This window comes from Protopterus annectens, chromosome 1.part2 (assembly GCF_019279795.1).
Source record: "Protopterus annectens isolate FY-2018-M chromosome 1.part2, PAN1.0, whole genome shotgun sequence".
In the NCBI taxonomy this organism is placed as follows: Eukaryota; Metazoa; Chordata; order Ceratodontiformes; family Protopteridae; genus Protopterus; species Protopterus annectens.
This window is the reverse complement of record NC_056727.1, coordinates 313,008,714-313,032,954: the sequence shown is the minus strand read 5'-3', so window position 1 is coordinate 313,032,954 and position 24,241 is coordinate 313,008,714.

The following is a 24,241-nucleotide window of genomic DNA, read 5'->3' as shown; positions in this document are numbered from 1 at the left end:
AGCCGGTCATTTCTATGTATATTATATCCTAGAGGGATTATTTCAGTGTTAGCAATATATGGTTTTAGCCAGGTCTCCGTGAGTGCTACAAAATCTGGGGAGAAGAGAGTGAGCCAGGCATGTAACTTGGTGGTTTTGTTACTGACACTACGTACATTAATTGTAGTGAAGCAGAGGTTCTTGGCACTAGAAGAAAGGTTGTAGGCAATGGTTGATTGGTCCAGGGTTGGGATGAATGTCGCCAGATAGAGAGACGGCCTGGTAGTCATATGTAATAATGGCGGGATGTTGAGTAATGAAGAGAGGCCTATGGTAGGGGTTACAAATTAATTTTAGTTTGATTATGATGACAAAGGATCTAATTTTAGTAAAGTGCCAAGTATGGAAGTTGAATAAAGAGGGGGAGATATCAGAGAAATCATTAGTATTAGTGAGGGGTGCAATGGGTGATGTGGAATATGTTGAAGTTGGGGAGTGGAATATAGTATGTAGGGAGGTGGTGTGGGGTAGGAAAAAGAAGAATGGAGGTAAGGGAGATTAAAGTAATACAAGGTTTTGATGTATAGTACATGTTATGAAAAGGTTGGGTAGTATAGTTACGGAGAAGAATGAGGAAGATTCAGGAAGGGAAAATATTAAGAAGGAAGATAATTAGGGTGGAGTGAATGGGAGGATAATGGTGTAGATGTCTAGGTGATTGATTGGGGGTTATACAGGAAAGGGAAGAGCTTTTGGAAGGTATAAATGTAATTGATGTGGTCCACAGAAAACCCTGGTAGAAGGCAAATGCTATATAGTGTGAATGCCCAATCCTCTAGGAAAAAATACCAATACAAAATGAAATCTAAAATAAAGTTTATTAAAAGGTGAGCATTTTGCAGTGGTAAGCACTGCTTCTTCAGACATGTTATAGGTAGAATAGGTCTGAAGAAGCAGTGTTTACCACTGTGAAAGCGCTCACTTTTTAATAAACTTTGTTATTTTATATTTTGTTTTTTATTGGTATATTTTCCTAGAGGATTTGCCTTCTACCAGGGTTTTCTGTGGACTTCTATTTTGTGTTTTTGCTGTTTGGGGTCTTCTTTGTTGTAATTGATGTGGTGGTGGGTGGGAATGGGGATAGGGTAGGGGAGTGGAGTGAGCCCGAGTGGAGCAAGGGTGAACAAAGTGGGCAGATACCTGGAGGCAGCTTGCCAGACCACAGTAGAAACAATCAGTTAATGTGTGTCTCAAGACAGTGGAGCAATTAAGAGTAGGCAGTTCCTAGATGAAAGAAAAATGCATGTAATAGCAACCTAATGCATACTGCTTTATTAGTTCTGTATAGTTCTGCAGCTCTTGATATTAGCAGTTGTTAAAAAGAGAGAAGAATGGAGGAGAAACTTCAGGAGAAATAATATTTGAATGAGTTAGTGAGCATGCCACTAGTTAAATAAGCACTAAAGTGTTTCACTACAGAAACTTGCCTTGTACAGCAGAAAGATTAATGACACTAATAGTTTCCCTGCAGGTGAGATGAATGCTTGTATTTCTTGCCACAGGGAAGTTGCAAAGGGGTGGGAGATCCAGTTAAGTAGGGTTAGTCGGGTGTGCTCATTGGGAAATTGCGAATAGCAGCTAGTACAGCAGGAAGATTAATAACACTAATAGTTTCCCTGCAGGTGAGATGAATGCTTGTATTTCTTGCCAGAAGGAAGCTGCAAAGGAATATAATGAAAAGGTTGGCTGCACATCCATATTCAGTTTTCCATAAGAGACTATACTACAAATACAGAGATTCTGTAAGAAATTAAATACTCAGTGAAGAGATTCCACAGGTATGAAACAAGGATGCTTTGATCAGAAAATTAAACTGTTTTGATACATTGGGTGCTTAGGATATTACTTACACCACTATTTTTTGATGATTATATTACTTATATTAAGTTTCTAGTTCAAAAAGGAAGACTGGGGTAGAATGCAAGGTTATGATTGCCATAAATGCATGTTAATGTTAATCTCAATGAATGAGAAATCAGTTTATTTCCTAGGCAGGTTCTTAAGTAACTAGCAGTTCAAATTTTGTTTGACAGCCCTAGCAGAGGTGTTATGTCTTTTTTGTGAAAGCATTATTTTCCTGAATAAAGTTGTCAGTGTGAACATTCAAAATGCTTTTGTGCTCAATTTTTATTGGGTCTGCAGACAGCAAACCTGTTGTTCATGATTTTATCAAATAGGGTCAGTATCATTAAGGGTGTTGTGTGTATTTTCAGGTATTATTGCTTGGCACTTTCTGGGAGGCCATGGTGGTGCAGGGGTTAGTGTTGCCACTTCACAGCAAGAGGTTCTCTGGTTTGATCCTCTGCTGGGATGCCTTCTGGGTGGACTCTGCATGTCCTCCCTGTGGCCACGTGGGTTTCCTCCAGGTGTTCTGGTTTCCTCCCACATCCCAAAGACATGCTGTAGGTGGATTGGACACTCTAAATTGGCCCTAGGTGTGAGTGCGTGCATGTGTGTGCCTTCTGTGGAAGGTTTGGCACAGGGCTGGCAACTCAACACCATAAAACTCCACTGCCAATCATGAGCAAACAGGTGATTCACTGTAGTGACCCCTAACTGGGAAAATCCAGAAGAAGAAGATTGCTTGGCACTTTCTGACATTAACCAAAGATTAATCAAAAGTATGGATCATTTGAAGATAGCTGCCAGGAATATAAATGGAATAATTTGTCCAATTAAGAGCAAGACAGTATTAACCAATTTAATGAGGCTTTCACCAGATCTACACTTTCTTCAAAAGATATAATTGAATCAGCAGGGACATTCATAGTTAAAAGAAATCGAGGTCCAAGTAGTCACCTAAGTGATTTATCTGGTAGGCAGAAGAAGGGGATGGTATTGTTACAGGCAATGAGTTTCTTTTCAGAAGCCTAGTAAAAAATCAGACTCCCAAAGGAGGTATACTATATGCTAGCGAAGTTCAGGAAATTTCTAGTTCACTTTATTCAGCCTCTATATTCCTCTAGGGTTGACTGTTTCTTCCTTAGATTAGATGTTAAATACACAGACTGTAGCTCAATAGAGAATAAGTATTTGGACAGAAGACTAGAATGTAATTACCTCAAACTGACAGGTACTGGACAGCCAAGAGGCATTATTTTTACCCCAAATGGATACATTCTTAGCTACATATTAAAACATAACAGTTATGGGAGGTGTCCATCTGCAAATTCAGGAGCTCTAGAGGTGTATACGCATCAACTGGCCAAACATGGATTAGATGTTAGGCTAGACTGGATACTTTATACACAGGATCATTTGTATATAACAGTAGGATTGAGTACTTCTTCAGAGTGTTATCTGATCATTCACTGGTTCTTTTGAGCCTAAATCTGGATAACAGAGCTTCCCCTACATGCACACACACACACACACACACACACACACACACACACACACACACACACACACACACACACACACACACACACACACTTTTAAAGGGGGGATATTTCACTTAGCAAATTACTACAAGTAGTCTACCAGTGAATAGAATGGGGAGTACCAGTGATACAAGAGAGGCTACCAGTGAACAGAGCAGGGAGCACCTTGAAGCAAGAGACATAGGAGAAGATAAAGACATGCCAGTGCTTTCAAAAACACTATGAAAATACCCATTTAGAGAAGTCCAGATCTAAGCTTAATTTCTTAAAATGAAACTTTGTTGCATTTTCAACAAGATAAATTATTGGGCAAGAATGTTGTCACTAAGTTATATGTGACACAAAAAAAGAAACTCACTGAATTATTTGATTATAAGCTGGAAAAAGCCAAGTCAGCTTTAAAGCTAATTTTCATAATTCAAGTCCAGCCATCTAGAGATACTGGTGCTTAGATTAAGGACACAACAGGCAGAGAGATTAATATACAATCTGAGTGACTGGAAAACAGAGAAATTAATGTTCAACAAAACTGAAATATAAGAAGTATTCTGGGATTATTATTTGGAATCATACCACTCAACTGTCCAGAATTTCACAGACTGCCCAGATTTTTTGCCTTATATGTTTGGACTGTTACTCAAAAATGTGTTTTTCCAGCAAATTGTTAAGGATTAAAGTTGCTAAATAATAAGAAACGTTTCAGCTTCAAACTTTATATCCTTCAGAAAATGCATTCTAATACAAAACCTGTTATTCTAACAATTTTCTACATGTATATGAATGATACGTAAAATCTATACCTGCTTATTTTGGTCCATTGACCCGCACCCCCCACCCCTATTATTTTTTGCTTTGTCCAAAATTCTTACTATAAGATTTTGAGAAATATGTTTGGAATTATTGTTTGATAATCCACTCTATGAGGTAAATAGAAGGGAAATAGCTGTTTATTTAACTATATTGCAGCTGCCTATGATGGAGCAGGCAAGGGAGGCATATTTGACTGTTCTTTTGAATCACCTACGTTTCCATTATTTACCATTTCAAAAGTATATATCAGGGTGTGGGGATCAGATGCTCAGGTAAAGAGAAGAGCTAAATTTTCTCCTTTTCTTCCTGAATATATATGTATATAGGCTTACCATCGGAAGGTCGAACGTGACACCATTGAATCATATCGTAGACCCCTTTCCGTGAAACTGACAATGTCGAATTCCGACATTGTCAAAATACAAATTGCCGTAAACCTCAGAAAGGGCTTTAACATGGTACAAGATGGGGGTGACATTTGTATTTCGACAATGTCGGGTTCGACATTGTCGCCGTTCAACCTCCTGATGTCGACTAAAGTGGGCTCAACCAAACCCACTTCAACCTTCTAAGTGCAACCCTATATATATATATATATATATATATATATATAAAAATTATATATATATATATATATATATATATATATATATATATATATATATATATATATATATATATAGATATGTATATATATATATATATATATATATATATATATATATATATATATATATATGTATGTATGTACACATATAGGTTCATAGGTAGGTACTAGGCTATTGTCCCTAGGGTCTATACAAGCCTAGCCAAATGGTACCCTGCTTTTGCCACCCAAGAAAATTATTTTCCTGTGCCCCTGTCAAGCAGAGCCACAGAAGTGATCCCCGGGGTGAATTTCCTATCTCACATCCAATCATCAAGATTTTTCTTGAAGAGTGCTAATGAGGAGCTTTGTTTGATATAGATAGGTAGTTTGTTCCAGAGTATAGGAAGTCTCTGGGACAGGAATCTATCCCTCCAGCATGTTCTGTTTATTGTGGTGACAAGGTTTAGGCCCCTAGAGTGTGTAGCTCGGAGGGATTGGGATTTCTTTACGTGGAGCATGTCCAACAGCTCTGGGTTTGACATAGATTTGTATGTTAGGCAGAGATCGCATCTGAGTAGGAGATATGCAACAGAATAAAGCTGGAGTTTTTTGAGACGGTCTGCGTAGGGCATCTGTTTGAGGCTGGTAATCCTCTTTGTGAGGTATTTCTGTGGCCTTTCCAGTTGTTGTAGATGTCTTGTGAGGTACATACCAAAAGGGGCATTGTACTCTATAATGGGTCTAATGAGTGATGAGTAGAGGGGAACAATGACCTTTTTTTCCTGGATGAGAAACCTTTTGTGATGAGGTGTGCCATGTAGAAAGATTTCCTGACTACTGTGGCGATGTGATTATCAAAGGAGAGACTACTGTCCACCTGTGTCCCAAGGTCTCTTATCACACTTTCGGTGTTAAGTAGACTACCACCTATGTGGTAGTTCATGGGTACAGAGTTTTTACCAAAAGGGATGACAATGCACTTTTTGGCACTGAGCTTGAGGCCATGGCTTTGACACCAGGCATCTGTCTCAGTGAGGCCCTTTTGTAGGATGTCCACATTGTTAGGAGTTTTGATTATGGCTCCTAGTTTGCAGTCATCTGCAAACTTTGTAAGCCAAAGACCTTCTGTGTTAGCCTATACTTCAGAGAAGTAGATACCAAACAGGAGAGGACCTAGGACTGAACCCTGCAGCACTCCACTTGTCACTGAAGTTGGATTTAAAGTCTGCTACTTTCACAGTGTGGGTTCTGTCAGTGAGCCAGTTGGCAACCCATCTTGTGACATACAGATTTATACCTAGTTTAGTGAGTTTGTCTATAATTCCAGAGTGAAGGATGGTGTTGAAAGTCTTGGCGAGATCTAGATAAACTGTGTGTACTACCTTACCCTCATCTACGGCTTTGGTGACCACTTCAAAGAAGTCTATCAGGTTTAGGAGACATGATCTGCCTTTTACAAACCCTAACTTGGTAGGGTCCAGAGTTTGGAGATTACTAATGTCATTGTTTGTAAGTTCCATGATGATACGCTCCATAGCCTTGCAGACCAGGCTCTTCAGGCTAATGGGGCATTAGTTTCTGGGGTCCATGGTGGCTCCCCCTTTATGGAGTGGGATAACCATTGCTGTGCGCCATTCAGTGGGCACAAAGCCTGAGGTGAGGCTATGACTGAACATGGTACTTATGTGGGGTGCCAGTTCATTCTGTAGTTCATGTAGAATGCAGTCTGGAATGTTGTCAGGTCCCATGGATGCTATGTTCTTGGCTTTGGAGAGTGTGTTTTTTACCTGTGCAGCCGTGATTACAGGTACTTTGCATTCTTCCGGTAAAGAGATGGGCCCTTTAGGGGATGAGAGAGGGGTAAAGTTACCACTGAACCTATCTGCCAGGATGTTGGCAATATCAGTTGGGTCTGTATATTTAGTGTCATTGTGCTATAACTCAGAGCAGATCTGAGTGTTGCCATTGAGATTCTTGACATAGCTATAGAATGCTTTGTGGTTGTCTTTAGAATCAGTGGCAATTTTGTTTTCGTAACTAGCTTTGGAGGATTTTATGAGGGTTCTCAGCTTCTTACTGAGGCTCACCATGGAGTTCCTCCAATCATGGGATTTTACTATTTTTTCTTCTGTTGTAGAATTTGTTTATAGCAGGGGACCACCTTTTTTGGAAGATAGCATCTTGGTTCTGTTAAGGATTGCATGATCCGTGCACTCATGTAAGTGCTTATAAAGTGCAATTGTATAGGGTTCAGCAGTCATATCTCTATTGACCATCAGCATGGGTGTCGTGAAGTTTGCCACTTCTGTCTTAAGAAGCGTGAAGTTGGCTTTGGAGAAATCTTTTATGGTGGTTTCCCTAATGGGGGGTGGGGGTGGGATGTGGATGTCTAGGGTGATTTGCTTGTGGTCGGATCTGACCAACAAGGAATTGACCTCTGGTGTGGAACACCGGTTGCCCATGTTGGTAATGACCAGGTCTAGGATATTGCTGCCCCTGGTGGGGGTGTGGATAAGTTGATCCAAGGCATTTGAATTTATGAATTCCAGAAAACGTTGAGCACAAGAGTTGGTACATGAGTAGTTTTCCCAGTTAATGGTGGGGTAGTTGAAATCGCCCATTATTAGGGTGTTAGGTTGTACCCTAATATTTTTCAGTGTATCAAGAAATGAGGAGTGGGGATCCTGGGGCATGGTGTGAGATCTAGCAAGCTACAATTTGCATTGCGGTCTTGCCCAGAGTTAGTTGCACTTGGATAATCTCAGATGCATTATGCTGAGCAACTAGCCTGGAGGTGTGGATATCCTTAATGAATATGGACACGCCTCCACCTTTAGTGCTTCGGTTCAGGTTAGGTGGCCGAAAGGTGTTGTATGAGTTATAGCCTGGTAATGCAGGGGTGCTCTCTGGAGCCTTGAACCAGGTTTCTGTCACTGCATAGGTGTTGATGTTCTCCATTTTAAGCAGTTCCTCGAGTGAGTGCATTTTGAAGTTTAGACTTCTAGCATTAAGTAGCATTACCCTCAGATTTTGCTTGCTTGTACCTGTTATGATAGTGAATTTGTCATTTGAATCTTGCCTAAAAAAGGCACAATAGGGGTGGCAAGAGCCTTAGCCAGTATCCAGAATCGCAAGAGCAACAGGTGCAGGCCATCTCTGGCAAAGCAGCGTGGCTTGTCGATCATGTCATCCCAGGCAGACAGATACTGGATCCCCTTAGAATGACACCAGAAGCTTAGCCAATTGTTGAAGTCAATCATTTTGTCCTTGTACTGTGGTATCATTCTGGGTGATGGCAGGATGCTACTCAAGGCTAGGGTCATACCTGCCTTGAATATAAGATCAGAAAGCTCCTCCATGTCCCTTTTCATGTAGTCCAGGGAGGTACATCTCCGGTCATTCACACCAACATGGACAATGACAGGGTTCATAGGTTCATAGGTAGGTACTAGGCTATCTGCCCAAGGGCATTTATAAGCCTAGCCAGAATGTGTTGGCTTTTGACTTCCTTTTAAATTAGTTTCCTGGGCCTCTGTCTAGCAGGGCCACTGAAGTGATCCCAAGGGTAAATTTATGATTTCCCATCCACTCGTCAAGATTTCTCTTGAAGAGAGTCAGCAAGGGGCTCTGCCTAACATAAACTGGGATTCTATTCCAAAGCGAGGGAAATCTCTGGGACAGGAATCTATCCCTCCAACATGTCCTGTTTATCGTTATGCTGAGGTTTAGTTCACTGGAGCATGTGGCTCTAAGAGATTTGGTTCTCTTGAGGTGGAGCATGTCCATTAATTCCAGGTTGGACATGGCCTTATACGTCAGGCAGAGATCACCTCTGAGCAGGCGGTAAGCAACCGAGTAGAGCTGGAGTTTCTTTAGTCGAGCTGCATAGGGCATCTCTTTGAGGCCCATGATCCTCTTGGTGAGATACGTCTGTGGTTTTTCCAGCTGTTGCAGGTGTCGAGTAAGGTACATTCCAAATGGGGCATTGTACTCTATTATGGGCCTAATGAGTGATGAGTAGAGGGGCACAATGACCTCTCTTGATCTAGAGACAAACCCTTTCGTGATTAGATGAGCTGCGTAGAAGGAATTTCTAACCACTTTGCAATGTGATTATCAAAGGAGAGGTTGCTATCTACCTGGGTCCCCAGGTCCCTAATTACATCTTCCTATGTAGTAATTCGTGGGCACTTTGTTTTTCCCAAAGGGGATGACTATGCATTTTTTGGCATTCAGCTTGAGGCCATGGTTTTGACACCAGGTATCTGTCTCTGTAAGACCCTTCTGGAGGATGTCTGTGTCCGCCGGGGAGTCAATTATGGCCCCCAGTTTGCAGTCATCTGTGAACTTGGTCAGCCATAGTCCTCCTGTGCTTGCCTGTACCTCAAAGAAGTATATACCGAAGAGTAGGGGTCCCAGGACCGAGCCCTGTGAGACGCCACTTGTAACTGGTTTAGAGTCGGACATGGCACCCGCAACTCTGACCATGTGTGTTCTATCCATGAGCCAGTTGGCCACCCATCTTATAACATAGGGGTTAATGTTCAAGCTGGTGAACGTATCTATGATGCCAGAGTGGGGAATGGTGTAGAAGGCCTTAGCGAGGTCCAGGTAGGCTGTGTGGACTACCTTTCCTTCATCTATGGCCTTGGTAACTGTTTCAAAGAAGTCAGCTAGGTTTATGAAGCAGGATCTGCCTTTAACAAAGCCGAATTGGGTAGGGACCAGAGTCTGGAGGTTCCCAATGTCTCTGTTTATGAGTTCCATGATGATTCTGTCGCTGTTTATGAGTTCCATGATGATTCACTCCATAGCTTTGCAGACCAGGCTAGTCAGGCTTATAGGGCGATAGTTCCCAGGTTCTGTTGTGGCACCACCTTTGTGGAGCGGGATGACTGTTGCTGTATGCCATTCTTTGGGTACATAACCTGTGGTAAGGCTGAGTCTGAACAGTGACTTTAGGTGAGGGTTTAGTTCCTTTTGGAGCTTGTGTAAGATGCAGCCTGGGACACCATCCCGTCCCACTGATGCTGTGTTCTTAGCTTTGGAGAGGGCTGTTTTTACCTGCGTGTCCGTGATGTCTGGGGCTCTGCATTCTTCTGGGATGGACACGGGCCTTTTTGGGGGTGAGGGGGGGTGAAGTTTGCACTGAACTTGTCAGCCAATATGTTGGCAATGTCAGTTGGTTCAGTGTATTTTTTGCCATTTTGCACTAGCTCAGAGTATATCTGAGAGTTGACACCTAGATTTTTGACATAGCTAAAGAAGGCTTTGTGATTATCTTTAGAGTTCTTGGCAATTTTTTTTTTCAAAACTGGCCTTGGATGATTTTATGAGGGATCGTAGTTTCTTGCTAATATTGATCAGTGATGCCTTCACCTTTTGGGATTTTGCTCTATCATGTAGTAGTTTCCTCCTTCTGTTGTATAGCTTATTTATGGCCAAGGACCACCAGACTTGTCTCCACTTTTTGGAGAAGTGAGTCTTGGTTTTACTTGGGATGGCTTGATCCATGCATCCCTGTAGATGCTCATAGAATGCACTTGTAAAGGATTCTGTGGTTTGAGTAGCATTATCCTTTAGCAAGGGGGCTTTGAAACTTTCCACCTCAGTCTTGAGAAGTGTGAAGTTGGCTTTTGAAAAGTTTTTCTCAGTGGTTTCCTTGACTGGGGGTGGGGTCGGGATGTGGATGTCCAGTGTGATTAGTTTATGATCCAATCTTACCAGCGAGGGGTTTACCTCTGGTGTGGAGCACTGATCCCCCATGTTGGTGATGATCAGGTCCAGTATGTTGTCACCTTTTGTAGGCGTGGTGACCAGCTGTTCCAGGGCGTTTGAGTTTATAAACTCTAGGAAGCATTGGGCAAAGGAGTTTGTACTTGAGTAGTTATCCCAGTCAATGTTTGGGTAGTTGAAATCTCCCAATATCATGGTGTTAGGTAGGACCTTTATATTTTCCAATGTTCTCAGGAATGCTGAGTGGGGGTCCTGAGACAAGGTAGTTGATCTGTAGCAGGCTACGATCTGAAAAGCAGCTTTGCCCACTGTTAGTTGCACTTGGATGGTCTCCAAGGCCTCGTCCTGTGCTACTAACCTGGAGGTGTGGGTATCCTTTATGAAAATAGATACACCCCCTCCTTTTGTATTTCGGTCTGGGTTCTGGAAAAAGTATGGTATGAGTTGTAGCCTGGTAGTGCTGGGGTGCTCTCTGGAGCTTTGAACCAGGTTTCTGTTACTGCACAGATATCAATTTGCTCCATGCTAAGGAGTGCCTTGAGTGCATGCATTTTGAGGTTTAGACTTCTGGCATTGAGTAGCATTACCCTCAGTTTCTGGTTTCTTGTGTTGTTTATGGAGGTGGGTTTGTCTTTTGAGCCTTGCCTAAAAAAAGCACTATGGGGGTGGCAAGAGCCTTGGCCAGTATTCAAAAGCCTAAGGGCGACAGGAGCAAGCAATTTCTGGTGAAGCAGTGTGGCTTGTCGAGCATGTCGTCCCAGGCTGACAGACACTGGATCCCCTTTGAACAACACCAATAGCTTAGCCAATTGTTAAAACTGATAATTTTTTCTTCGTACTGTGGCATCATTCCTGGTGAGGGCAAGATGCTACTCAGGGTCAGGGTCATACCGGCCTGGGCTACATGATCAGAGAGCTCCTCTATGTCTCTTTTCATGTAGTCCAGGGAGAAACGTCTCAGGTCGTTCACACCAACATGTACAATGACAGAGTCATATTTGTACTTGTGCTTGTGTTATGTGGCGGATCCTGGCACCCGACAGGCAGCTTACAGTAATCTTCTCCTTGTTCAGTCTAGTGAGTGGGACGTCAGTGTGCCTGAGAATAGCGTCACCTATTACTAGTGTATTGGGTGTGTTGTTGTGCCTTAAGGGCTGTGGTTGCATGGCGCACTGACTTTGTGAAGTATGTGATACGTGGTTGATTTTTGTTGTTTGAGGGTGGAGGTTGCTTGGATGTCTGCTTTGGAAGTCTCTGCTGCTTAGGCAGATTTTTATTTAGAGCCTCCGAGTATGTTTTTGTGTATTTATGTGTGTTGTTTGCTGGTGCATGTATGACTGTTTTATGTGAGACTGGAAGTGTGGTGCAAGTGTTTCCCTTCTCCTCCTGGCTGGCTGTTCCAGCCTTGGGTTGAGAGAGCTTGACCTCCAGTTTGGCTGTATAGTTGCATCTCTCATATACCTTTGTGTTTGTTGGAAGGAGGAGAGGGTTGTCCATGTACATGAGGCAATTGTAACATTGCCTCAAGATTTCCAGATTCACCAGCTGGACTGGAGAGTAAACCTGAAACTGCCCTTTGGGCATGATTGTATGGGTAACTGAACTGTTTTTCTGATTGCCCGGTAGGGACGAAATAGGGAGCCTTGTACTTGTGCTGTACACACACACACACACACACACGCACACACGCACACACACACACACACACACACACACACACACACACACACACACACACACGCACACGCGCGCACACACATATATAGGCACCTGTCAGGGATGCCCATTTCCCCCCTGATATTTGCATTATATATGGTGCTCATGGCAGAGGCACTGAGGGGAGCAAAATATGAAGGATACCCCATACACTCAAAGATGTACAAACTCTCACTGTACATGGATGACTTACAAGTTTACACACATGATCTGCAAGAGGATTTACCTAATAAACTCCCAGTCCTGAAGGATACAAACTGAATTCATCTAAAACAAATACATTGTGCATAAATGATGTTTCTACTCAATGGCTTATAGCACAGATTTCAGACATTTGGGTATTAGACTTTTGTGCAAAAGGTAGAAGGTACAGTCACTAAGGTTTCTGATATTATTCAGTAAAAAAGTTTTTTTTTTTTAAGAAAATGTAAGTATTTTATTCTGGATATGCCCCAAAAGTACAGACATTCAATGATCTGTAGTACCACAGATTCTCTGTGTAGTAGCTAGAATACTGGTCCTTCCATTTGAAAAGTTTCTCTGAACATTAAAAAGCACATCTACAGCTTTCCTCTGAGAAAATAAGAAATCTAGATTTTTATAGGAGGCTGTGATACTTGAGCCAGCAACAGAAGGACTGTGGTGCACAATTTAGACAGATATACTCCAACAACAATAATGACTCATTTTCAAAAATTGATAAAAAAAATGTACCTCAAGCTGGAAACAAATGTACTTGCAGGTGTTGGATGGGTCTCATATGATCATGTGATAAGATTTTTTTTTGTCCGCATAGAATCCAACAAGACACTCTCCCATCACTAAGTGTTATACATAATTTACTGCAACCTATTGAAACTAGATCCTGGGCAAAGATTTTGCACAGGTAACAAAAAATATCGACTTAGCACCTGAGAAATTGGATACTACAAAATCAAGACCCATATATGTTTGGGATGACATTTTCAATAAGACCTCATTTATGTTGAAAGAGGAATTCCTAGAAAAATATGGAATGGAAATATAGAATGGAAAGGCAGTGTGTCTTAGAAAATGTTGCTAATGATCTCAAGTTGGCCTCTATTAAAAGTCCAGATCCTCTGTGATTGATTAATTAGCTCATGGAGTCAAGAGGTTAACAGCTCCCTTTGAGGAAGCAGTGTCCCAGAGCATTAGAGTGGCAAGAAAAGCATTTACATCTCCAAATGTGTTACCAAATCTGGACAATATAGATTTTTTGCATAGCAGTGCTTGTTCAAGTTCTTTTATACCCCTGTTAGATTAGCAAGAACTTTTCCTGGCACCTCTGTTGCTGGAGATGTAAAGTTAATACTGGACAAACATTTTCTAGACCTGTCCACAATTAGTCCATTATAAGAACTAGTTACAATAAATAATATATCAGATATAGTGCTTGAATGTTAGTTACCCCTGAAGTATACTTTCTGTCTTATGAAGGAACCCATATAACTTTGATTAAGTAAAACCCTCTTTGTTATATACTGTTGTCAGTGGCTAAGAAGGCTATAACAAAAGCTTGGAAAAAAATGAGCCCCTTCTAGTACTGATATAGTCAAATATCTAATGTTAGAGTTGTCAATTTTAAATATAAGAAATTCCTGGGAATATATCAATGTGAAGAAATAGGATGAGCAAGGCCACTCCATGACTTATACAACAATTACTGAAGAATAGCCAATATTTGTAGACTGCCCTTAGCTGTCTATATTGAATGTTTAATGTTTTGGCAGACATCTAATAATTATTCTTTCTTTTTTGTTTGATTGTGTGTACAGAAGAAATGCACTCTTACTGTATTAGAGTTTTTCAGTTAGCTTTCTTCACTAACTCTGAGTTGAGCCCCTATATCTGTTAATATTTAATAAATAACATTTTAATTTTAATTATAATAATGTAATATTTAAGGGAATTCCCCAATGAGCTGTTCTTACTCTTTGCTCCACTCTTCCCTCAAACTAATATTTCTATTCCCCTAAAACAGACTTAAGCTGACAGTCACTAATTAAGCAATTCTCTCACCTGACTCCAAGTATGTAAATATTGTAAATATCACAGTACTTCTAATGTCTGCACAGCAAGTTTTTACCTTACTTAATTAAAACATCTGCATACAAACTGCCCCCCCCCTTCTAATGTAAAAACACAAGAAACCTCAGATCTTTATTTTACAGACAGTTGATCATGCTGCGCTGAATGGAAATACCTGTAAACTGTGTTCTCTTTTATCTGTTAACTGTGTTTTATGATGTGCATTCTATGCATTTGCATTTCCTTACTGTATGAATTTTATACATGTAATTTACCTTTAACATTATGCAACCATTATTGTATTGCTTATGGAGCTTTTCTCCCCGGGCCTCCACTGAAAATGGGCACGTTCTGGTCCAGTAGACTTCCCCGGTAATCAAAATGAAAATAAATAAATAATTTTTTACCATGAGAAAATATTGTACTTCTAAGGTGTTTTTCACCACTTGCTGTGCCTCATCTTCTAAAATTTTCTCACTTCAGTGTGATGAAATTATAAACATGCAAACACAAATGCAGAGAAAGCCTTCTGCTTAGGCATTGTTACAATTGTGGAAATATGAAAGGAAAACATTAGCTCTCATTTGTAAAGTTCGTTACCGCTGAAATGTATGTCTTGACTCTCACTATCTCTCAGTCAAACTAGTACAGAAATATTAGTTCAGAATCACTGATATTCCTCTTTATCTTTGTCTGTAAGACATGCTACTTCTATTATTTTTTCTGTCTTCTTCTTTTAAAAACATATGTTTAGTTTATTTCCTCTTCCTGAAAAATGACATCCTTCTGAAGTTTAAAATTTTTCCCTTCTACAGAGTGAGAGGATCTACTTGTTTATTTTAAATCTCACTTTGCTACACTTGAAACATGCAGCTGTCCTACATAAAATGTGCTGCACTGTCTCCTCTGGTATCCACTGTGTTCCTGAGCCATATGACCAATGTCAATCTCCTAAATGGCTTCACAAAGCCCAAGACCAAGCCATAGTCCTTGTTTGGGTGCACCACTGACATGATAACAGTCACCTGCCAGCGTTATGCCTTCTTTGCCAATATTTATGTGTGCTCAGAATAGATTCCTGTTGCTTCTTTGTCCTGAGCAGACCATATGTAAATTCATGTAAATAACTGGTCCATTTCTTTGTCTCAAAGGTGGCTCTTCTTTCCATAAGTTACCATTTCTTTTTTATATATATTAGTCACTTTGATGTTTTCCTTGTTGCAAAGGCAGTCTCTCCAATGATTTTACCTGTTTTTCCAAGAGTGCAGAAATAAATTCTCAGGTGCGCTTGTTACTTTGGCTACTTCATTCTGCTTATGTCAGCCATGGGGAATAGGCTGCTGTCCACCCAGATAGTGTGCATTTGTATCACTGATGTTTCATGAAATGTGTGTTAATCATTACTTCATTTATTCATTTGAATGTTCTAGACAGCTTCTTTTTTCTTCTTCTTCTTCTTTCGGCTTTTTCCTGGTTAGGGGTCACCACAATGGATCACCTGTCTGCTCATGATTGGCAGTGGAGTTTTACGGTGTTGAGTTGTCAGCCCAGCACCCAACCTTCCACGGAAGGCACACACATACACACACTCACACCTAGGGCCAATTTGGAGTGTCCAATCCACCTACAGCATGTCTTTGGGATGTGGGAGGAAAATGGAGCACCTGGAGGAAACCCACGCGACCACAGGGAGGACATGCAGACTCCGGACAGAAGGCACCACAGTCGAGGATCAAACCAGAGAACCTCTTGCTGTGAGGCGACAATGCTAACCACTGCACCACCATGGCCTCCCGGAATGTTTTAGACAATAATCTTTATTTACTACATATATGGTTATCTGTGGTCCAGGTCCTTCTATTTTAGCAGTATTGTTACGACTTGAGTATTTGCTGTCATAGCTGCTGTTGTGTTAACGTCCAGATCTTTCCTGATATGCATACTGTATACTGAGTGCTAGTCTACATATATTTCCCTGCTGCTGACAGCCCTCATGACTGTTTAAATAATTATTATACAAATATTTAACTTAGGGCAGAAGCTTCATCTCCAAAGAAAGCATTCTAACTTTAATGCTTCAAGCTGTTTAGTGCCCAAGACCATAGTCTAGCCACTGGTGTTCTATCCGTGCCCGTTGTCAGTTCCAGTATACCAGGTTGTTCCCCTTTATGTGCTAAAGAGCAGCTTTTCCCAAATTGATAACTAATCATATCCATCAATGTTCATAACCATGACTTTTGTGAGGGTGCAGATCTGGTATGCCCCTCAGTTGCTGTGGTCTTGAAAGATGCAGATAACCACTGTTACTCTCTTGATGGCAGAGCCTATCTCAAAAAACTTATAACTGTCTTTTGTATTTCTAGTACAGGAAAAGTAGTAGAAAGTCTTTCTCAACAAGATAAAAAAGGATGACTAGAGAAGTATAAGGAAGAGTTATTATGCTCTATATAGAACACATGCTTATCTTCTGAAGTCTTTTAAAGTGCTTTTTGTAACAGTAAGTTGTTTACTGGAGATGTGGAAAAGATTAAGTAACTGTCTGTCATATATCCTACTTCTTTCAGAAAATTTCTAGCATATGGAAGCAAACGGTAGAATGTTCTTTCGTGCATACTTGCTAATTGTCAACAAGTGCTTATTTTGCCTAAACACACCCAGCACTGGCTATCATCAGCATTCCTGAGATTAAAGAGATTTATGCCATTGCAAAAAAAATATATATATGTGCCAAAGGGGATGAGTGGTATCTAGAAAGTGATGAAACAAAAATGAGCTAAACTCTGACCCACCCTGTTTTCCTTCTGATTCTTGCCAGATGTCTTCCAGTTTACTTTGGTGGTAACATTTTCTGTGACAGTTTCTGTTATCATTTAAGAATTCAATGAAACATACTTCTTAATTATTTTTGAGGAAAATAGAAATATACTAGACTTTTGCCTACAGATTATTTTGAATACTTGGTAAGTGAAAACACCAGAATCAAAAGTAAAATACAAGTACCTGTGTTAACCATTTCCTCAATAGTTTACTTCAACAAAGCAGATTGTTGTTAGCTTTGGGAACAAGTTTATTTATTTATGTATGTATGTATGTATGTATCTATGTATGTATATATTGTTTAAACTTCTGCCTGACAATATTTTCAGTGAGAATTCAGTAAGTTAGGCTTGAAAAATATATGTTTTAATTAATTTATGTATACCAAAAAGTACTTACACAAAACTGGATAATTAGCAGTGAACAATGTGCAATTATCATATACACACACAGGAGGCAATAAACAGCATTATAAAAAAGAAGGCATTCAGTGAGTGGGTTTTAGCATGAAAAGACTTTGACAACTATAATTTAAGTAGTTTGCTAAAGCACATTCCCCGTCTTTGTACCATACAAATCATATGAAGTCAGACAATGAAAATAACAAGTCCTTCAGCATGCTCTTTCATCTATTTTGTCCCTTGCTTGTGGAAACTGGGAGGCTTTGACTGGATCCTGTATAAACATTTGTAAGTATCTGCTACAACTACAGAGACGTAGTAGTACCCAGAAATGATGTCAAATGTATAACATTTGATTTTTTTTTGTTTGTTTGTAAGTTAGGCTATTTGAAATACATGGATCATGTTTTCAAGACATTTTGACATTATAAAATATCCAATGAAACGATAAAGAATCAGTATCTGTTTTTTTAGAATATTCAGTCCTTTTCATTGACTAATTCAGTGATGAGTGCTAGGATGTAACTTGGATAAAATATGAAGCTGATATTTCTAATGATAACAGAAAACATAACTTTCACATAAGTGCCAGAAGCAATACTGTTTTATTCATGAAGCAGTTTTTTTGCAGCCCATCAAGAAATACTACTGAATGTTAAACATAAAGTTTTACTGAGCTGTAATAAAGACCTTCACATAAACTGTTTAAACTCCACTCACTCTGGTAACTCATTTCAGTCTAGCCCCATTGTATTTCCATCCATCTCAGCTCACAGACAGAACCTTAGTTGCATTAGACAGAGTGCCAGGGTGTCAAATTCCCTTGGGATCAAGATAGATGACATTCATTATTGGCCAGTATGTTTATGATTATTTTTTCTGTCCAATTCACACACCGCACTCGCTGTCTATCCTCACCCAAATCAAAATTCCTTTACAATGACTCTGAGATGATGCCTACTGCACCCCTACCCTCAATGTAAGCCATTTCTAGTACTGGGGTGTTAATTTCACTAGTGTTAAGTATGTCAGACATTCCAAGTATTGTTCTTCCAAAATCGTCTCCATCTGCCAAATGCAGTAAGCCATAACATCTCTGAGGGTACTTACTCATCTACAAGTAAGCAATCCAACTAATGATGCTGTGAGTACTTACCTCCCACTGTGATGTCACAGAAATAAAGCAAATTGTCCTGCACAGTTAGATCATTGTCTGGTCTTGAATTATCTCACAGCCTTACTATTGTCGACCCACCACCTCCCTCTACGCCCTTCCCCTAAAAGTAGTTAACATCAGCAATGATACCCCACCCTGTCTCCACACCTCCCAGTCACCCTCAATGTACCACAAGGATGTATCCTTGGTTCCCTCCTCTTTAATATTCTCACCCGCACCCTCCAAGCATCCAAACAACAGCCCTCCCGAATTCAATACACAGATGCCTCCATACTCATATGCACATCTGACAACATGGCACATTTCCAAAAAATTACTCAGGAAGCTTTAACAGCCACATGTAACTCATAACTCATGCTCAACACCCCCCCCCCCCCAAAAAAAAAAACCAACTACTTTTTTCCCCAGATCCCTTTCTCATTTAAAAACAAAATTTAAAATCCTCTCCCTTAATAATAAAACCACTGAAGTCGCTTCTCATAGGAAGTTATTATGGATGATAATCTTAAATTTGATCTGCATATACAAAATTACATGAAACAAAATCACCAAAAACTAGGTTTGTGTTACAGAGCCAAAAACTTTCTCACCAATGCAACTAAAACTACATTTGCCCTTACTTACCTCCTCCCCTCACTACCTTATGGCACTCCCATCCTTACTAACTTCCAGACATAAAAAGAAATCAAAAACCGAACAATGCCATAATAAAGTGGTTAAATTTTCAGCAAATACCTTTCAGAACTCACCTCTGTATAGCACTAAAAAGCCTAAATTAGTTAGAACTACTTCATCAACTAATACATACATAGCTTCTTACCACCTATAACATTATCCAGTATCCATCTGCTTGTTCAGCACTAAATACTATTCTACACAACTATGTTCCCAACTGGTCATTACATTCCAATGACCAAATACTCCTCTCTATTCACAAACTTATCAAATATGTTGGGCATTGTTTGTACTCATACCATAATGCTAAGTCCTAGAACTCCTTACCTGTGTCCATTAGGTCAGTGCCCTCCCTCCCATCTTTCAAAACCCCTTTGAAAGACTACCTAGCCAAAATGTGTCTCTGTTCTTGCCAGCACCAAGAATAAACTACATCCCTGAAAAGTATGTATTCATACCTTATACCTCCTTGCTGTCCTTCACTCACGTCTTTATTTCAATCAATTTCTCTTCCCTGACTCTCACTTCATATTGCAGTTCCTGTTTGTACTATACTAACTTGCCTTTAATTTCTTTATAATTTCTCTATAAAGTGGCTAAAACGTCTCTGAATATTAAATCGTCATATAAGTTGTATCTATTCTTAACTAATGTTTTCATATTATTTCTAGTTCTCCAGTTACCTTTCTGACAGATCTCAGACTGTTAGATGGAAGGACTCTACCTCTTCCTTCTTACCTACTCCTACCGGAGTTCCTCAGGGATCCATCCTCAGTCCCATACTTTTCAACATCTTCATAAATAACCTTCACACTGCCCTCCCTGACACTACAGTCATCCAATATGCTGATAACTCTACCTTAGTTTGTGCCGCCCCCAACTTTTCTGAACTTCTGTCCAAAACACAAATAGCTTTTTCCACTACAGAAAACTGGATGCACAAAAACCATCTCTCCCTCAACTCCAATAAATCTAAAATACTAATTTTCCACCCTACCAAGGCTTCTTCCTTTGACAAAAACACTTTCAACGTCCTAAGCCAAACCAACACTCCTATAGTAGTGGTCCCTTCCGCTAAACTCCTTGGCATTACCATTGATGAACACCTCAAATTCGATCTCCACATACAACAAAACATAAAAAAAAACACCAAAAGTTAGGCATGCTCTACAGGAATAATCTATTTCTTTCAAACTCCTCTAGGCACACCTTAGCAACCACCTACCTCCTTCTCTCTCTCCTTTATGGTGCCCCTCTACTAACTAATCTGTCTGCTTCCCTCACCTCTAAACTTGAAGCTTGCTATAATAAGATCTCTAAATTCGCCACTAAATCCAAAACCTCAACCCACCACTGCCTTACCCTCCAATCTCTGAACTGGTTAGAACTCCCTAACCACCTTGACTATCTTCAACTAACAACCACTTACAAATTAATATTCTTCCCAGAAAAATGTCCAGCTTTATCCAACATCCTTTCCCCCTTACATCCCCAACCGATCATTGAGATCAGAACACCAAAACCTAATCTCCATTCCCAGACCTAAACATTCCGCTGGCCAGCTACTACTATCCTTTTCTCTAGGCAAAAAATGGAACTCTCTCCCTCCTTCACTTAGGACTATACCTAACACGGAATACTTCAAGACCCAACTCTACTCACACCTATCATCCAAATGGAAATGTTCTTGCTTTCACCCTATATAAATTGTAGGGATTTTCTACTCTAAGCCACTATCTACTCCCTGCACATATCTGCTCTCTGATTTCATTTCTAATTCCCAAAATGATTTAGCCAACTCTCAGTTGACTGTAAAGAGGAAAATATTGCAAATTATGTAAAAAAAAAAAAATTGTGTTTTTGTTATTTTGCACAGTTCTTACTATGTATACTTACTGTTTGGACATTTCTATTGTATTTTATCTTGTGCATTTGTAACCTTGCATTTGCTGCCTTTGGAGCTTTTCTCCCCGGGCCTCCAATGAAAATGGGTACTTCGTGGCCCAGTGGACTTCCCCGGTAATCAAACTGAAATAAATAAATAAATAAATAAATGTCTGATATAATTATTTAAATAGTAGATGTTTTGTATTACTTTTGGAGATTTTAAAATTAGTGTTCTTAAAATAGTTTTGTAATACATTGGAGCTTTTCTGCCCAGGCCCCACTGAAAATGGGGACTTACCCTGTTGGAATTTCCTTGTAATCAAATGTCAGTAAATAAATAAATCTTCATTCACCAGTGTCAAATCCTTGTAGCATAGAAACTAAGATTCTACAATTTTTAAATGAAAGAAAAAATTATTTACTGTCATTTCACCTCCTAATATCTATACTGCAAACTTAAACCTCACTTCACATACTATTGATAGATCTTTACTCCTTGGCAGCTATATGCATGCTCTATTTTTTTGCATTATTTTCAGTTAGATTTTCAACAAAAGTAGAGTGACCTGGTCATTTCTTAACATTCTGGGCCAATATTTTCATTAAACAAACCATACGAACAGGATGCAATATATAGCTGATTTATTCCGGTACCTCGGCCCAACAGCCTTCAAAGGAATAAAGTTCAAGCCACCAGATGCATTATATATACTGGTGCTACCCAACACTCAACAATTAAACAATTAAATATAATTGAAATGTTATTTCTCTTTTAGAGTTTGCACTTAGTCACAACTATTTTGTATTTAATAAGAAAGTATTTCTTCAAGTAGATGGGACTGCAATGGGAGCCAGTTTTGCTCCTACTTACGCAATTTTGTTTATGTCATTTTTTGAAATTAATTTTCTATACACTTTGGAATTTTTCAAAAGGAATGTTGTCTCCTATTACAGATTTATTGATGATTTAATTTTTATTTGTAGAGGAGACATTTCAGATTTTGATAAATTTATGATAGATCTGCACCAAAATAGGTTTGGTTTAGAGTTCACACATGTTACTAACAAACATGAAATCCAATTCTTGGACATCTTGTTATATGTGGATAAACAAGGAATTGTCCAATTTTAACCATATAGGAAGGAAGTAGCCTCTAATAATTTTTTGCATGCATCTAGTGCACATCCTATGCATCGCATCTTATTGAGGCACTTCCTTATGGTGAATTTAAGCGAACTTATGAACACACTTCTGAACGTAGGCTTTTGAAATTGGAATTTGACAATGTTTGTAAGAGACTGTTGGATAGGGGTTATTCTGAGATTTCAATTGGGAAGAATCGTGCAAGATTTGATCCTAGTTTAAAACATTATGTTACAAAGTTATCTCATATTAATCCAACTCAGAAACAGGTCGATATTAATGATAGATTATTTTTCGTTACTAAATATTCTATATTTTCGGATATTTTAAGTAACATTAAGTTCTTGTGGCCTATTGTTCATAAAAATGAGGAGATTGGGCATTTTTTTCCTGAACATGTTTCCTTTTCCTATGGCAGATATGCAAATCTTAAGGAAATTCTTAAACCTAGACATCTGCTAAGTGATGTTTCTTTGTTGGATTCAGACATACAATATGGTATGTTTAAATGTGGCAAATGTAAGATATGTGTGAGGGTGAAAAACCTATCAGGCAGTACTATTAATGGGGTTAAATATTTTGCAGAAAATAACTTTAATTGTAGTTCCTGTGGTGTAGTTTACATTATTGGTTGTGACTGTGCGTTGCCTAAATATTATATAGGTCAGACAAAACGCCAATTAAAAATACGTGTATTAGAACATATTGGCGATGTTCAAAATGCTAGGATAAATAGCTCTATATTCGAACATTTTCACACAGTACATAATGGGTCTATTGACTCATTATTTTTTTGTGCTTTAGCCAAACCCAATTTATGTTATGGAGGTAACTTTCAGCAGAATTTATTAAATCTAGAAAGTAGATTCATTTTGAAATATGGCACTTTAAAACCTCGAGGTTTGAATCTGGAAGTAAATTTAAACATTTAACAGCATCTTTCTTGTGTGTTGTAATGAGTAATTCAATATATTTCAAAAGTTAAGTGTTTTTTATATATTTTTGTATTAAGTGTATGAATTGTGTCTGTATCTTTAACTCTCTGGAGTTGTTCAATACCATTTCAACTATATTTAATTGTTTAATTGTTGAGTGTTGGGTAGCACCAGTATATATAATGCATCTGGTGGCTTGAACTTTATTCCTTTGAAGGCTGTTGGGCCGAGGTACCGGAATAAATCAGCTATATCTTGCATCCTGTTCGTGTGGTTTGTTTAATCAACTTGTTGCTGTTGTTGGTTGCTGTTTCCAATATTTTCATTAAGCTAATTATCCACCTATCCACATTGTTGCCCCCAGTATCCCAGAAAATTTAATTTCCCTTTAAATCACCATGGAACAACTGTTGAAATCCCTGTCAAAGACTGCAAGTAATACTTCCATGGGACCACACAGCATATCAGTGCCAAGTATGTACTATCTAAGCCTCTACTTAACTTTTCATCTTCAGACTATCCACAGGGTTCTGCCTGATGCCTGGAGAACAAACACTCTGAATCCCCTACCCAAGGATGAGCCCTCTACAGATCCAGGGAATTATAGGCCAATCAGCTCCACAAGTCCTATATGAAAAGCCATGAGATATATCATAGAGGAACACATTTATGCAGACACAGGCAACTTACTGGATCTAGATCCCAATCAGTTTGGCTTTCTGAAAGGCATGCCCTGTCCCCTGAACCTGGTAAGCTTCTTTGAAAAGGCTACAGAGGCTGTGGACAGCATGCCTCTCAACTATTCAGATTTTCACATAATGTCCAGATTTTTGCTTAATATTTCTGGTCTGTTTCTCTTACAATTTCTGGTTTTCTGGCAAAT